Source organism: Rhinolophus sinicus, chromosome X (genome assembly GCF_036562045.2).
Source record: "Rhinolophus sinicus isolate RSC01 chromosome X, ASM3656204v1, whole genome shotgun sequence".
Taxonomy (NCBI): Eukaryota; Metazoa; Chordata; class Mammalia; order Chiroptera; family Rhinolophidae; genus Rhinolophus; species Rhinolophus sinicus.
This window is the reverse complement of record NC_133768.1, coordinates 44,624,628-44,641,072: the sequence shown is the minus strand read 5'-3', so window position 1 is coordinate 44,641,072 and position 16,445 is coordinate 44,624,628. Positions and strand designations below refer to the sequence as shown.

The 16,445-nt window shown below is 44.2% G+C and overlaps 1 protein-coding gene and 1 pseudogene across 1 annotated transcript in view; one reads left to right on the top strand and one right to left on the bottom strand.

Annotated features, from left to right (window-relative positions):
- MSN (moesin) overlaps positions 1-16,445 on the top strand; it is a 66,568-nt gene that overhangs the window by 13,345 nt on the left and 36,778 nt on the right. The gene's annotated exons all lie outside the window — the stretch shown is intronic.
- Positions 9,241-10,398, bottom strand: LOC109437971 (small ribosomal subunit protein uS5; annotated as a pseudogene).

Sequence of the window (16,445 nt, the reverse complement as noted above, 5' to 3'; positions counted from 1 at the left end):
AAACTGGGCACCTTTTCAGACCTTCTGTCCCCAAGCCTGCCATGCACTGTTAGAAGGACATGTCTCTGTGTCTGTCACTTACTGTAAGGTGTGATCAAAAAATATGGTGAATGTTTAAATTTAAAAAACTGTATTACAGTAAAAGACACATTGCCATTAATCCCCCTCAAAATATTCCCTCTCATGTCAAACACACTTATCCCATTGTTCTTGCCACTTTCTGAAGCAGTTCTGGAAGTCCTCTTTTGTGAGTGTCTTTAGTTGCAATGTCGAAGCTGCCTCGATGTCCTGGATCATTTTGACTTTGGGGAAGAGCCAGAAGTTGCACAGTGCCAGATCCAGTGAATAAGGTGGATGAGGACACAGTGTAATGTTTTTATTTTACAGAAATTGCTATATTCCAGAAGCGATGTGTGACACAGAGCATTGTTATCATGGAGGATGATTTACGACATACTTTAAAACACCTTCTTTCAACCATAGCTCACATCTGACTGACTTCACCAAACAAGTTTAAACTTGTCACACACTGTTAATAAGGTTCAACACGCCGCTTTCCATATTGAAGATCTCTGCCTTTCCATTGGATGGCACTTGGTAGCAGCATTCACCATATTTCATGATCACAACAGAAAGGCTATATGTCACCCATCGCTTCTGGTACGGCAATTTCTGTCAAATAAAAACATTATGGTGTGTCCTCTTCCACCTTACTCTCCGGATCTGGCACCGTGCAACTTCTGGCTCTTCCCCAAAGTCAAAATGACCATGAATGGTAAATGTTTTGAATCGATTCAGGACATCAAGGCAGGCACGAGAGTGCAACTAAAGACACTCAACGAAAGAGGACTTCCAGAACTGCTTCAGAAAGTGGCAAGAATGAAGGGATGAGTCTGTTGGAAGTGAGGGGGAGTATTTTGAGGGGGATTGATGGCAATGTGTCTTTTACTGTAATAATTTTTTAAATTAAAGTTTATTGGGGTGACAATTGTTAGCAAAGTTACATAGATTTCAGGTGTACAATTCTGTATTACATCATCTATAAATGCCATTGTGTGTTCACCACCCAGAGTCAGTTCTCCTTCCATCACCATATATCTGATCCCCCTTACCCTCATTTCCCACCCCCCAGCCCCCTTACCCTCTGGTAACCACTAAACTGTTGTCTGTGTCTATGAGTTTTTGTTTCTCATTTGTTTGTCTCGTTCTTTTGTTGTTTTTGGTTCATATACCACATATAAATGAAATCATATGGTTCTCTGCTTTTTTTGTCTGACTTATTTCGCTTAGCATTCTAATCTCAAGATCCATCCATGTTGTCACAAATGGTCCTATTCCATCTTTTCTTACTGCTTAAATTTAAACATTCACCGTATTTGTTGATCACTCCTCGTATACGCGTATGCTCGTCAAAGACCTGCCCATCCCACCAGTCTTGGGCAAACAACTCATGGGGAACCGTCCAAGCCAGATTTAAAGTCTTTGGATGGAAATTCTCCTCCATCTAAGGTGCTTTTAGTTTTCTCCACATTCTACCCATGGCTTCTTGCTGCTGTCCTGGCAATTTGAAAACCCACAATCCACCCCAGGATTTTATGTTTTATAAAGGAAGCAAATTACCTGAATCTATGGAAGATCTGTTAGTCAACTACAATATACAACAAGGGGGAGGGTCTTGCTCAAGGTCACTTAGTGAGTCAGGGGCAGAAGCAAGTCTTGAAGCCAAGACTGTCAGGTGTGTATTCTTTCCATTCTAGCAGGCTAACTCACTAATAATATAAGCTTCTTGAGAAGGGGGATGGTTTCCCACTACCCGTTGTATCCCCAGTATCTAGCCTGGCATAGAAGAGGTACTCAACAAATATTTGTTGAATAGATAATTAATAGCTACTATTGTCAAGTTGGAATAGTCTTTCACAGACTCCTTTGGCTAGGTCTACTGGAAAGCCAAACAAAAATCCTAGTGGTCCACTAGAAATTATGTAATGAGGGTTGAGCTGAGCCCTGGCAGAATGGAGCTGAGTAGTGCCAAGGAATGGGGAGGAGTTGTCCTTCTTGTGCACCTTGGAGAGCCTGTTTACCTGTGAGTGGCCAGCTTGTTCACAGCCAATTTCCACTCCCTTTTCCCATGTCTTCACACAATACAGTAGTATTCATGCCAAGGGGGAATATTCAAATGAAACATTTTAGTGGATTCTAACAGGCAGCCGTGCAAGCATTTCTGTCTGCCTTTGTGAAGCAACCTAGAATTTGGCCCTAGAGTACATATTTGAAGCATTACCCAGTTTTAAAATTGTTTGTATGTGTGCTGCTCATTGTGACATGGCCAGCAGGCAGGGCAGCACTATGATACATAATCCTGAGAGGTTTGTGCTCCTGATGTTTAGGGACAGAGTTAGCCACTGTATTCAGGGATGGGCAGAGCCAGGCACAGATTGGGGGAGGACAGCAGGGAAGTCCTGTAGATCACCAGGTTGATGCACTCAGCAGCTGTGTTCTGCTGTTGCTGCTGTTGCTACCACTATCACCTTAGGGCACAGCTGTGTATCTGCAGATTTGGGCGTGTTTTAGTCAAGGTAGGCTAATTTGGAGAGCAATAGGAGGTACTCTTCCCCCCACCCATTTCTAAGAGAAGGAGGTGGCCAGCATTTGGGAGGTATAGGTTTAGGCCTACTAGATAGGGTTGGGTGCCCTAAAATAACAAGAACCTCTGAAGGTCATCTTATCTTGTTTTTTTTAATTTATTTTTTAAATTTAAAAAAATTTCAATTATAGTTGACATTCAATATTACATTATTTCAGGTGTACAGCATAGTGATTAGACATTTACATACCTTACAAAGTGATCCCCTGATTAGTTTAGTGCCCACCTGGCATCATACATAATTATTATATATTCAATATATTCCCTATACTGTACTTTATATCCCTGTGATGGTCATCTTGTCATTAAAGGAATTTTTTTTTGGTTCTTACAGTGCTGAGCTAGACACCGTACAATGAATGTTAATAGTCTGTGGTATTTTGTAGGGCAGACTTAAATACACACAGACTGTTTATTTTGTAATTTTTGATTTGTGATTTTTTTTCATTATGGAACTAATACATATTTACTGTAAGAAATGAAACAGCACTGAAAAATATAAAATCCTCTGTCTTTTGCCCTGACTCTATTATTCTCCAGAGAGAACCACCATTATTAACCAGATTGTTTTGTGAACTGAGACTCCTTTGAAATTCATTTATACATATATAACTTTAAACACACATATAACACAAAACCACACTCTTCTGCAACTTTTTTTTCTTACTGTGTGGTGGCCATCTTTTCATGTCAAATCAGATTTTAATGTTTGTATGGGCTCATCAATAAACAAATTATCCAATGGGTGAAACACTTAAAATCCATACAAGTGAAAAAGGGCCTATAATCTTAGTGGAGTGGAAAGGGAAGAGGACATTGTAGGGGCTTGCCTACCTAAGACAGAAGGCTTTCTGGACATGGTGGGAGTTGTGGCCCTTCTGTTGGGATGAAGGCTAGGATGATGAAAGCTGCTTCTAAGCTCAGTAGACCGCACATATAGAGATTGTCCTGATTTCACCTGTGCCTAAATGATCTTAGTAGAGTGATTGGCAGTAGGGTATACCATTTTTCTGTGCTTTTGCCAGTTTGGGGTAGTTTGATTCCAAACAGTACCTGAGAACCCTGTTTCCCAGAATATCTCTGGCTGTTATAGCTGTCTGAGGTTAGAGAAATAAGCTGTGTGTGTGTGTGTGTGTGTGTGTGTGTGTGTTTGTGTGTGTGTGTGTGTGTTGGAGATGGGCACATGCCTTTTCAGTCTTCCCCAAAGAAGAGCAGTGAAGCTGGATTAAGTTCCACCCTCACCCCCATACTTACCAAGGATCTTGTCCAGGTGGCAAGAAAGTAGAATATTGTAAATACTCAACTGTAGCTAAGCCATCCAGTTGAAGAGTAGGAGAGTAGAGACTTGTGAAATACAAATACACATACAGTATCTTTTGAAGAAAAATTAGCCCGGTGTCTGCTCCTGGTCTTAGAAGCTTGCTGGCTTAAGGGTATTGATCATGTTGAAGAAGCCAGGCCAGGCATGGAGAAGCAGAATTACCAGAAATGCAGGCTCTCTTCTGCTCACTGGCATGCCCCGCCTTTCTCTTCTTAGTCCCCAGACTTTCACAGTGGGTGGAGCAGAGCTTCTGCTTGCCCAGCCTGTAATCCTGGAGCCTCTGACACCAGAGGTTGACCTTGACTGGGCCAGGCCTATGGGCTACTGCAGGCATTATTGCCTTACCCTTAGACAAACAGGAAGCTTTATACAAACAAATTCCGAGTTATTGGAGCTTTCTGAATCCTTGTGGGGCAGGGAGAGCAAGGCTCTGAGATCAGACTCCAAAAAAGAAAAGGGAATTACATTTTAAATTATTTTTTGGGCTACCTCAGAAGGCTTGGATCCAAAGTACCTCTAAGGCATTTATTATAGGCCAGGCTTGTAGGAAGATCTGTGTTTCAGTGCTGATAGGCGGTGTGACCTTGGGCAAATCCCTTAACCTCCCTGAGCCTCCCATTCTTCTTTGGTAAAGTGGGGATAATACTAGCCTCAGAGTTGATGGGAAACTTATATAAGAGAACATTGGAAAGCCCGCAAATGTTAGTTCAATAGAAAATCAAGCATACAAGATTCAGATGCTCAGAGAAGCTTAAATCATGTTTTAACAGCCTCTGTTGACAAAGGCAGTAGATTGTATCAGTGGATGAAAGACTTATACCTCACCATTAAGAATGGTTATGATTCTTAAAAGGGTAAGACTTAGTTATCAGGAAAAGTTCACTTCTGCGGAACAGCTCATTTATAGACTGTCTGGGATCAATGATGTATTGCAATAATCAGCTTTCAACTATCTATAGCAAAGAAATTTAGGGGGTGACTTCCTGCTTTCCAAGTAGTTCGCTGTTTAAAACATCCCTGCCAGATGTGAATTGAAGGAATCCATTTACAGGTTGGCTGGCATTGCCTTGCAATTTTTTTCCAGTGTTCTTAGCTTTTCTCATCCTATGTCTGGACCAAAAAAAAAAAAAAAAAAAAAAATCCCAACACAAATACAGATATACAGATACGGGTAATTCTCTACAATTTGTGATATGCATCATAGTTATCAACCCTTTTTACCACTATTATTATGTCATTTGATATTCATTAACTCTAGTTGGCAGGTTAGGAATTATTATCCCCACTTTTTCATATGGGGAAACTGAGGTTCAAAGAGGTTAAGTGACTGCAAAAATTACTCAGCTAGTGAATAAGGGAGATAGGACATGAGTGAGAAACAGATGACTTTGGTTTTAGACTCTGCATAGGGTAGAGTGTGGAAAGGGGAGACAAGTGTTGTTTCATAAAGGCCTGGACTTAAGCTCTAGTCATGGTTAGGCCAGGGTTCTGAGGCTAGAAAGGAAGTTTGAGCTTTAAATATTAGGCCATTCAACTGTTCAATAGTTGCCCAACCTCCCTTTAGTTTCTTCTTCTAAAATATAATGAGTTAAGAATAAAGTTTAGAGGGAATTCTAGTAAAGTCTGTGTGGGGATGCCCGCCTGTCATGTTGTTTATGTTCTGTCTGTTTGGGGCCTGGCCTAATTCTTGATTTGAAGCTGGCTTCTTGTGTCACCCCTTTTGCTAGAGTCAGACCACTGCCTTCAAGGCTAGTGGAGCTTTCCACCTGGTTGAGCCAATAACTTTCTTGGCTTTGCCTTGTTCCTGGATACGTAAATGTTGCGCATTAGAAAGTGAGAATTGTTTGGGGACTAATTAGGCCTAGCTAATGTAGGGTCTTGTTTGTACCTTGGTGGGAGCATGAGCATTCGTCTAACTTGTTGAATGGAGGAGGTACTGGGGAATTGTGGAAAGAGCTCTATTCTTCAGTTGAAGAGCTGGTTTTTAGTCTGAACTTTGCTGTTCATTTCCCAGGACAATCTTGGCCAAGCCCTTTCCCCTTTTATGGCCATGGTCTATTCTACAAGGAATTGGTTTGGCTAATCTCTGAGAGCCATTCCTTCTCTGAACGTTTGTGGTTTATTCAGAAATGTCACATTCCCCAACAGTGGAGGCTGGTCTGCCCTACCTTGGGTAGGGGATGGTGGTACACATCTCACAAATGTTTTCATTCTCTGGGGAACTGGGCCAAATGGCAACTCTACGAGCGCTGAGAGGTTGGGAGTTGTCAGCTATGTCTGGCTTTTGGAGAAGAGACCTTCATAGAAGGGCCTTGGGAATGTTCAGGAACATAACTGAGTAGAGGGGTAGGCAGGAGGGTGGCAGGGGTTAGTCCAGGCCTGATGTAGGTAAGGAGGGAAGAGGTGCTCTGGAAAGGTAGTTCTTAGGGAACCCACCAGAAACAGGCGATAGAATGACATCATGAGATAGACAGTTTAGTGTAGTCCCTGGCCAGATAGTCCCTGGTCATAAGTAGTTGGTAAGCCCTCAGGAATGTGAGACAGTCACATGGGTATGTGTCACTGGAGCAGCCAAAGGCTGTGAAATCAGGAAGAACAGTTTTCCCTTGTCACCATCCTCTCTGTGTAGGATATGAGGTCCTTAAATTTGGGCCATAGAAACTAGATGTGGCAAATGAATAAACATAGGGCATAATGGCAGATAAGCCCGGTCCTTTAGAAGAAGGAAAATCATAGTGCTTGCTTGATGTCAAAGCATGTGTAGTGCAATTTACTAGTGCTGATACACTTTATTATTATTTTTTCTTGTTGATTTGAAGCAAGGTTGGAAAAAGGGGGAAATTTGAACTTATGACTCTAGTGGCCCTAGGGGCCAGAATGAAGGTCGAGTTTAACTGTTAGAGTAGGGGGATGAGTTTTGCATGGGGCCAGCTAGGCTCCTTGCCTTCTCATCCACTGGGGAAGTCCAGCTTGCCTATGCACTTGGTCTTGGCCAGCTTGTGGAAGCATATGTAGACTCTGATTAATCATTATGGCTTTAGGGCTTTGGGCATCAGTAGTTTTTAAGAGCTCCCCTAGGATAGTCTAATGTTGGGCCAAGGTTGATAAGTACATTGGTAATTGAAGCTGCTCCATGTTACATCTGAGAAAACTGAGTCTGAGAAAGGGAAGGCCTATGCCCATGGCAACATAGAATGGTTACAGCTGAGCTGAGCTGAGTCTTCGTATTCTACTCTCATAGCTGGAGGTAAAGGTGGCCCTGACAGCTCTACTGAGCAGCCTTTAAACTTGGCCTTTGGCCCTGGATGAGATATGTGTGCCCCCCATCCCCCAAAGGTGCTACAGGAAGTGGTGGGGTTCACAGTAACTAACTGGACCTAAGGGAGGTAAACAGCTCTCTTTAGAGTATAAATTCACTGTCTGGGCATGTGTAGACTGGTGGTGGTGGTGTGGGGGATAGGACAGGATGGGAAGTGAGTAATGTTCTGGGCATCAAGGCATTCAGTTAGTGAGAACATTACAGGGAGTTGGTGAGTAAGAGCCCATGGACCTGGTGACTTCATTCCTCAGCTCCATATGAAGTGCTGGGCTGGGACCCTGCCTTCTGTCCAAGACAAGGTGCTTGGAAACTGAAGACTGCTTGTTCTCTGCTGCCTACTTCAGCTTGAATGGCGTATACACCAGACTGGGCCCCAGGCCCTGCTCTTCCTATACTTTCAGCGTGCACTAAACTCTCCCATAAGCCCTGGCACCATATCACAGTGTTGTCTTTAATTATGTTTCCACTGTTCTACACGTGGCACCCAAATTAGAGAATAAACTCCTATGGTAGGAAAGGGGACTTTGTTCCAAGTACTCCCAGAGGCACAAGAAAGTGCTTAATGTGGAGAACCAGGCAGCACCAGGAAGACATCTTGGTTTCTTTTCTCTCATCAGCCTCCAAAGGAACTTTTTATGGGGAGAAAGGTGACTGGGAATTTTAGGGTGGATATATAGCACACACTGTATTCTGTGGGATCCAATGATTACATATTTTTACTACTAGATGAGGAACTCCTTGAAGTAAGCACTTGTCATATCTCTGTATTCTCAGAGACCAGTATCCTGCCCCACAGTTTGCAAGTAGTCAGTTGGCTGAATTAGTTTGAAAGCATTTCTTCTGTTCCCTCTCTTGGGTCAGACTAGATTCCCTAGAATCCCTCTATCTTCTGGGATAAGAATCTGGAAGCTAATGGGGAGGATAGAGCTGCATCTGAGCTGCATTGGCCATCTGTGGCACCCCTGTATCCAGCCCACTGTTCTTAGTAGTTGACTTTTAGGGTACACATGCTTTCACATGTACATGTTTTTCTTTTCTTCCTTCATTCCTTTTCTCCCCTCCGCTCCCCTTTTCTCTCTCTCCAAGAGGGGCGAGTGTGAGGAGCAGGAGCAGGGGCATGGTGTGGGATGTTAGAAGGTGGGCACTTCTGAGTGTTTTTCTCCTTACCACTTCCTGTGAGAGAAGTGCTAACTGGACACTAGGATCATAGACCTAGTCCAGAGAAGAGAATACTGCACTTGTGTGCAGTATTGGCTATTGATGGAGAGCTTTAACCTGGGATCTTTGTGATTGGCATTAGTTTCATTCTTAGCTCTCCCTCCCACTGAGTTTGGCATTTCCAAATTGATTTCCTTTTATTCTCCAAACCTTTTCTAAAGGGATAGGGAAGTAAACAAGCCACATATATCCCTTTATTTTTTTGAACCCTTAATAGACCAGCTGGGATGGTCCCCTTTTTACTTTTTTCTTCTTCATGCATGCCTCTTGTTTTTCAAGGCCAGAGGTTGGAGCCAGAGGGCTCAGGGCCCTGCACTCCATGGCTCAGCCCCTGGCCTGGGGCCTGCTATTGAGGGGAATCAGCTTGGACCAGGGCCTTTCTGGCATGTGAAGGAGCCTTTGTTGGCTAGTGGTCTAAGCTTATTACCTATTCCTCCCCAATGCCTTTACTTAGGAAGAGAGTAGGCTACTGTGTATGATTGTCTGGGCCAGTTATCTTTGGCTAACTTTCAGATAGGACCCTTGCTGTCCATCCTCTATGGAAAGTAGAGTATGAAGAGAGCGATTAGTCCAGGTTTCAGGACTTGCAGGTAGTGTATGGAGTTATTTGCTTGACAGTATTTGATCTAGCCTAGCAATTGGCAAACTTGCCTGCTGGGCCTGCTTTTGTACCTATTGTAAGAATAGGTTTCACTTTTTTTAAACGGGCTTACTTCACTTTATTTTTCTTGTATAAAATTATGTGGTGGCCACAGCTGGAGCTTGGGTCCTCTGCACAGAAACTCTGGTGTGGGTCTTTACAAGATGGTTAGTGAGTTCCTGATAGGAAGACTTGGCAAATATGGTCTCTTTCCAGAGGTCAGGTGTGAGATAGGTATACCGTGTTTCCCCAGAAATAAGACCTAGCCAGACCATCAGCTCTAATGCATCTTTTGGAGCAAAAATTTATATAAGACCGGTCTTATTTTACTGTAAGACCGGGTATAACATACCATACTATACTATACTATACTATACTATACTATACTATACTATACTATACTATACTATACTATACTAATACCGGGTCTTATATTAATTTTTGCTCCAAAAGACACATTAGAGCTGATGGTCCGGCTAGGTCTTATTTTCGGGGAAACGGGGTAGGTCCTAGAGATTGCGTCAAAGTTGGCCTTGGCGAAGTTGCCCAGGGTGGCAGTGCAGCTCCTGGCTGAGGTGTAGCAGTCATTGTACTGGCCATCATCATCAGTTTCTTGGGAACAGGAGCTGAGACAATGTCAGTGCCCCTGGGGGCAGGGATAAGATGCACCAGCATAGAGCCACAGCAGCTGGTCACCTTGCAAGGGATGGTGTGGGGCTTGCTGATCTTGTTCCCCCAGTAGCCTTGGCACACAGGGACGATGGAGAACTTGGCCAGGATGATGGCCCTGCGGATGGCAGTGGCTACCTCCTTAGAGGACTCAACACCCAAACCCACATGTCCATTGTAGTCCCCAATGGCAAAAAATGCCTTGAACTGGATCCTCTGGCCAGCATAGGTCTGTTTTTACACTGGCATAATCTTCAAAACCTCGTGCTTAAGGGACACCCCCAGGGAATAAAACAAAAACAAAAACAGTGATCTCAGATTCCTAGATGGGCAGGAAGAAGAGCTAGATCTCTTCCAGGGACTTGATTCTCTTGCCCTTGACCAGACGGCACAGCTTGGTGACAGGGAGCCACTCCTTGTCCTTGGCCTTGCCTCTGCGAGCTCCGTGGCCTTGGCCAGGCCCCAACCTGGGCCATGAACTCGGCCTGGGACGCTGCTGCTGAATCCTCATGGAAGCCGTTGGGGCCTCCCATCCCAGGGCACCCAGGGCCTCCAGGCCCTCCTGCAGCACCAGTGTCATCCTTCATTTGGTGATTTCTCAGAGAAGCCATATTTTAAAAAGCATTGCTCTATTTTTTTTTTTTTAAAGAAGAATATGCAGCAAGGGTCATATGTAGCCCACAGAAACCGTTCAACCCATGGTAGTCTATGCTTTACATTCCCAATTTATTTTATCCCAATTTCTTATAAACTTATAACTCCTATATAGTCACCTCTGTCCTAAGCCAGGCACATGTTAAGCCTTTGAACATCCTGATTTATGAGTAGGCTGCTTGTAGCTAGCCCCTTCCATGTTGGTTACTAACTCACCAAACCACTCTGTCTCTTCCACGTATGCTTGGAGTCATAGTCACTGGGGTCAGAATTAAAACTATCCTTCTTGGAGTGGAAAGAACTTGATAGATGATGCTTTCCTCCAGCTCATTCTTCCTATGTAAGATTTAGCTTTTCATCCCAGATGGCCCAAAATCTGATAAGCACACAGCTGCTGTTGATAGTAATTAGGGAGATTTGAAAACAAACACAATAGTCCAAAGCTGTACTCAACAGGGGATTCCGGAGATCAGGCTAGCTCTTCCTGTTCCTCCCGCAACACTTCATTCCTGGCTTTGCTGAGCCTCCAAAACTAAAACTTGACTTTTTGAGAAGGAGCCTCCTTTGTGTTTTTGTGAGACCATGCCTGAGTAGAAGGAATTCTGGGTGCTTTTGAAGCAAGACACTGAGATTGTTTGGAGTTGAGGGGGTGATACTACAGCCTAGCTCTAGTGATAGACTTACCCAGACCACGAGGCATTCTCAGCTACATCTGTAACCCTTATAGCCAGTATTCTGGCGAGGGTAGGGCGATTGTACTATTTTAGCTGTTGTGTGTTTATGTGGGTATGTGCCTTTTTGAGCACCCATACACATTCATGCCAAGTCATTGGGAATTCTGGAATGGAGAGAGTGTGGTGCCAAGGCTGAGTCATTCTCCTGGAAAGGTCAGGGTTCTAAGAGGACTTGCACTAGATCTACTCTAGAATGCCTTCTCTTCTCCCTTCTGCTACACCTACCATTCCCGAAACAAACCTAGGATTGTAGATGGCCACCCAACTCCAGGCTACTGGGCCTGAGAGACTCAAGCACTGAGCTTCCTGACAGGGGTACCAAGGCACAAGGGGGTGAACAGTACATTCTAGGGCTCTTCTCCTCTCTCCTAGTGTCCTCAAAGCCCTGTACCTGTACCTACAACAATGTAGAAGACTTGTGGAATATGCACAAATATTTCTGACCCTTAAGGACCGAAGCATATTTGTGGATAGTCAGTGAGTGAAGTTAGCTTAATGGTTTTAAGATGACAATTAATGGTGAGCATTCCAAATAGAGTTGCCTTAGGTTTTCCTGTGACATTTTTGGGTGGGGGTCTGGTCAGCATTGTTCAAGATGACTTGACAGAAAGGAGGGTAGTAGCCATAAGATAAATGAAGTAGGGCAGTTATGTAGAGTCATTGTTGACCAGTATTTATAGCTGCATGATGTTGGATAAGGTATTTAACCTTTCTGAATCTTAGTTTTCCATCTTTAAAATGGGATAACAATGATACTTCCTTGGGATTTATGAGAGAAAAGAGCTCATGATTGTGAAAGTGTACCAAGAAGGGTGCTTGTCATATTGAAGGTGCTTGATAAATGTCCCATTTCTCTTAATTTCGTTCATCATATTTTTCCCTCTTTAAGTATTTGAGATCAAAGAACTTTAGAACCCTAGTTAGGCTTTGCTTCTAATTTGTAAGTGTACTCCCTGTACTGCATTGATTTCTGTATGATTTTTTTAATAGATGAGGAAACTGATATTTGAAACAATGGTGCCAATGACTGGCCTAGTTTGTGGCTAACCCACTGTGCCTTCTGCTGTAGTCTGGGAGAAACAGTCTGAGAATCTGTGTGGGTGTGTCTGTTGCTTTGTGGGGAGAAACCCCAGCCCTGGGAAGCTTGAAAGTCCCAGGATGAGGGTATGGGGAAAAGGAGAAAAGGTATATTTGTATGAGATCCAGGTTACACAGGATGGTTCTGGGGTGCGAAGAATAGAGGATGTGCAGAGGAGAACATAATTAGAGGAACCTTTACTCAACAGAGCAAAACAGTTTGTGAAATCATTGGGTCCCTGCCCCTTTGCAGAAGCCAGGCAGCCTTGGCTGAGACCCACCCCAAGCCCTTGCTGTGCTGGTAGCTTTCACTTCCTCTTTGTGTGTGGTGGTGGTGTGTGGGTGTGGGGGGGGAGGGCTCTTAAGTTTGGTTGCCCTTTTAGGTCTATCTGTAGGTAGACAGCTTTTCCGTATGGACTGAAAGTAGGTTGTGGTATACTTCCTTGAGGTCTAGAGAGTGGTTCCCCCAAGGTTTGTGGGAGCTAGGGTAGGGAGTGCTCATTAAACTAAGCTGGTGGCTTGATGGGGCTCTGTGAAACAGAGCCAACTTCCTACCTATATCTCGCATATTAGGCCACCTTGTCTGGCCTTGCCTTCAGGGATTTCTGTCTCTGTCTATGACACACCTCTCCCCCAAATCTGATGAGCTAGTGCCTAACACTGTGGTGACAGAAAGGTATCTAATTTATTCTCTTCTGATTGATTCTGGGAAGAGGGACAGGGAGGTGGGAAAGGAGGCCTTGATTCTTAACTCTGGGCCTTTGGGAGGGTTTTTCACATAGTGTGTATTTCCCTGTGGCATTTGGAAGGCATACATTGTGTTTCTTGTCTCTGTGTCTTTGCATATGCTGTTTTTCTCCCCCAAACAACACGAGCCTCCCTTTCCCTTTAACACCTTTTTCTGGTGACAGTCTTAACCGTGTTTCCCTGAAAATAAGACCTAGCCAGACAATCAGCTCTAATGCGTCTTTTGAAGCAAAAACTAATATAAGACCCGGTATCGTATCATATATTATATCATACAATATCATATCATATATCATATATCATATCATATGCCATATTGTAAGACCGAGTCTTACAGTAAAATAAGGCAGGGTTTCATATTAATTTTTGCTCCAAAAGACTCATTAGAGCTGATTGTCCGGCTAGGTCTTATTTTCGGGGAAACACGGTATTTATCCTTTAGGACAGGTCAGCTCTTCCTCTAGAAACCTTCTGCATTCCACCTTCTCTATTATGGCCTGGGTACCCCTTGATGTTTCCACAGTTCCCTCTGATTACCTCTATCACGGCTCTTGCTGTACAGAATGGTAATTACCCATTCACTTGTTTGCTTGTCACCCCTCCCAACAAAAAGTTCTCTCACACGCATGCTCACTTGTTTTTACACATGCAGATATGTAATAATTAGAATCATCTCAAGGCCTGCTCCATACTGGGTGTCTGATAACTTAGTAGTATATGAACCAGCATGTGTGTATATTTATATGTAACTGTGTCAGGTATGCAGGTCCTTTCTAAAACACCTGAGATGGGGAGAGGTGGCCTTATTTGTTTTTCTAGGTCTTACTAGAATTGTCGGTAAAATTTTAGGGCTTGCTTTGCATTATGGAACAATGTCTATTGCCTGGGCCATTAGGGAGGCTGCTACATAATTTCTGTACAGATTCTGGTGGGCCTCTTTTCTTCTGATATCTGAAGAAACTAGACCCAGTTAGGGCAGAGTGTGTGGAGATGCTTCTCAACTCAGAGAACTCTGATATGTATGTGTATGTGTGTGTGAGAGTTAGTGGTTTCGTGCATGCTCACTTCAGTATTAGGGGGTGCGAAGATTATATGTCTGTGGTGGTAGGGGTGCTAAAATCCCTAGTATTATTGGCTGGATGGGTGAAACAACTTTTACCGGTCTCAGTAAATTGGAAGCTGAGCTTGTGGCTTGTAGGGCAAGATGTGGCTTTATCAACTCAAAAAAATACAAAGCCATCTTTTAAAGAAGTTATAGCAATCTATGTAAGGATTAAAACTAATAACCTGGGTGTCATGTCCTTCTTTTATTGCCCCATCCCAGGACTTTTCCAAAACAATCATAGATCTGCAGAGTTCAAGAGCATTATTTGGGCTCTCTATACCTCTGTTTCCAGGAAAGTGACCATGATAAATATGAAGACTGTGAGCTAGTGGCTACAAACAGAGATACCTAGGTATAAGGCCACTCTTCAGCCTTCAGCACATCCATCCACTGGAGGCAGGTGCTAAGAGTCAGTATTATTTTAAGGCTTATGTGATAAACCTTGTTCCTTGATGGGGGCAAGAGTTAGATTGGGCTGCAAGATTAGGTGTAGGAGAGCAGCAGGCTGAGTGGGACTGGGGACATCCTGTTTCAGGATGGTCAGGCAAGGTCCTCCATGTAAGCTTAGCCAAGGATGTTGCCACACTGAAGGTCTGCTCTTAGCGAGGCAGCGCTGTGGAATGACATCTGCCTTCTGACTTCTTTCCCTGGATGACTGAGGAGGCCTTCCTTGAATATTCAGATGGTATGTTCAGCCACATTCTTTGCTGCTTATAGTTTGGGAAGGGAAGACAAGGGGAGCCATGGAGTCAGCTGGTCAGAGAGGAGTGAAGGGAAATTGAATAATGAGTGGGCTCAGGCTGTGGTACCATCCCTTCCTCTGAGTTTGTTGGGGGAGCTGTTCCTGTGGGTCTGAAGTCATTCTCTTTTTCTGAATGGCCAAAGCCACTCTAGGCCCATTAAGACTCTGCAAATCATGCTGCTTTAGCAGAAATGCTGATACTGGCATCTAAAACCCATGTGTAGTGTGACTTGAGTGATGTTTGGGAGCCTTTTAAAAAAAAATAAGTGTATTGTATTTTTGCATCTCCTGGTTCATTAATCAAGGAAGAGCATTGGCATGTGGTTTTCCACTTTCCAAATGTAGGAGAAGTTGCCAATTTGTGTTTTTCCAGAAAATTCATTTTTCTGAAAGTACTTTGGACCATCACCATCTGTCTCTAGGCATGGATCCTCCACCTATGGAAAGTACTCCCAGAGTTAAATGGTTACCTTTCCTGTCCCTGTCTGTGAAACTGGGAGATTTACTGCAGACTATTTAGCCTGACCAGGCAGAGAACACCAGCTCCCTCCTCAGTCAACCAAAGCCTCCTCCAGGAAGGGCAAGTGTGGTAAATGACAATATCTTTCCCCAGGCAGTCACGTGTTCTCTGAGAACAGGATGTGGGGAGGGCTGGGCCCCAGTCACAGGGTATGGGGGCGGGTGCGGGAAAGTGGGTTGGCGGTATGGCCAATCCAGTTGGTGCCTGCCTCCTTGGCTTTGAGAGGCATGAAGAGCCCCTGTATTTTTTAGTGTTCACTCATGTGTACAGCTACCCACAGAATGTCTGTGTTCTTACCCTAAGAAAGAATGGTAAAGACCTGTGCATGAGGCCCAGCTCTTCAGGCTGGAGAAACTCCGTGCAAGGAGTGTGTGGGCCCATGTTGCCTTCTGTACCAACCTATGCCTTGTGACTCCTGCAGCTATAGGCCATTTTGACTAGGTGTTGTCAAGAGAGCTGGGCCCCAGTAGAGAATAGGGCTACTTTGTTGCTCTTTCCCAGGGCCGCCCCAGAGATGGCTTCCTAGCACACTGAAGTGATTTGCATGTTTAGTTTCCTTTTAGGCCCATCTTCTTCTCCCTGCCCCCACTACTTCTGCTGGGGAACTTTGGAGATGTGCTGCCTGGGGTGGGGAAAAGAGGATGTAGCTAGCTTCCTGTGCAAAGGAGGGTGGGGCGCCCGCCTTCCTGCCTGTCTACCCACCCTCCTAGACGCCATTTACCCAGTGCTTGAGGAAGTGCCTGAAGAGTTGAGTTCGGTCACCAGAGGTTGAGGGGCTCTCTGGCGCGTAGCGATGGGGCTTTGCTTCTGTTGGTCTCTCTTCACATTTCTCCACCATGGGGATTGCCAGGAGGTCTTTTCCTGGAATCCCAATGCTGAAAAGGCCTTTAGAAGCTGACTGGTTCAACCACCTCAGATTACAGATGGGGAAACTGAAGCCCAGAGAGTCCTTTAAGTCCTAAAAGGAATCAGTGGCAGAGTTAAGATGAGTAGAATTCTGGAAAGTTAGACCTGGAGCTTTCTCCCTTCCCGTAAGCTGCTAGTCCAGAGGTTTG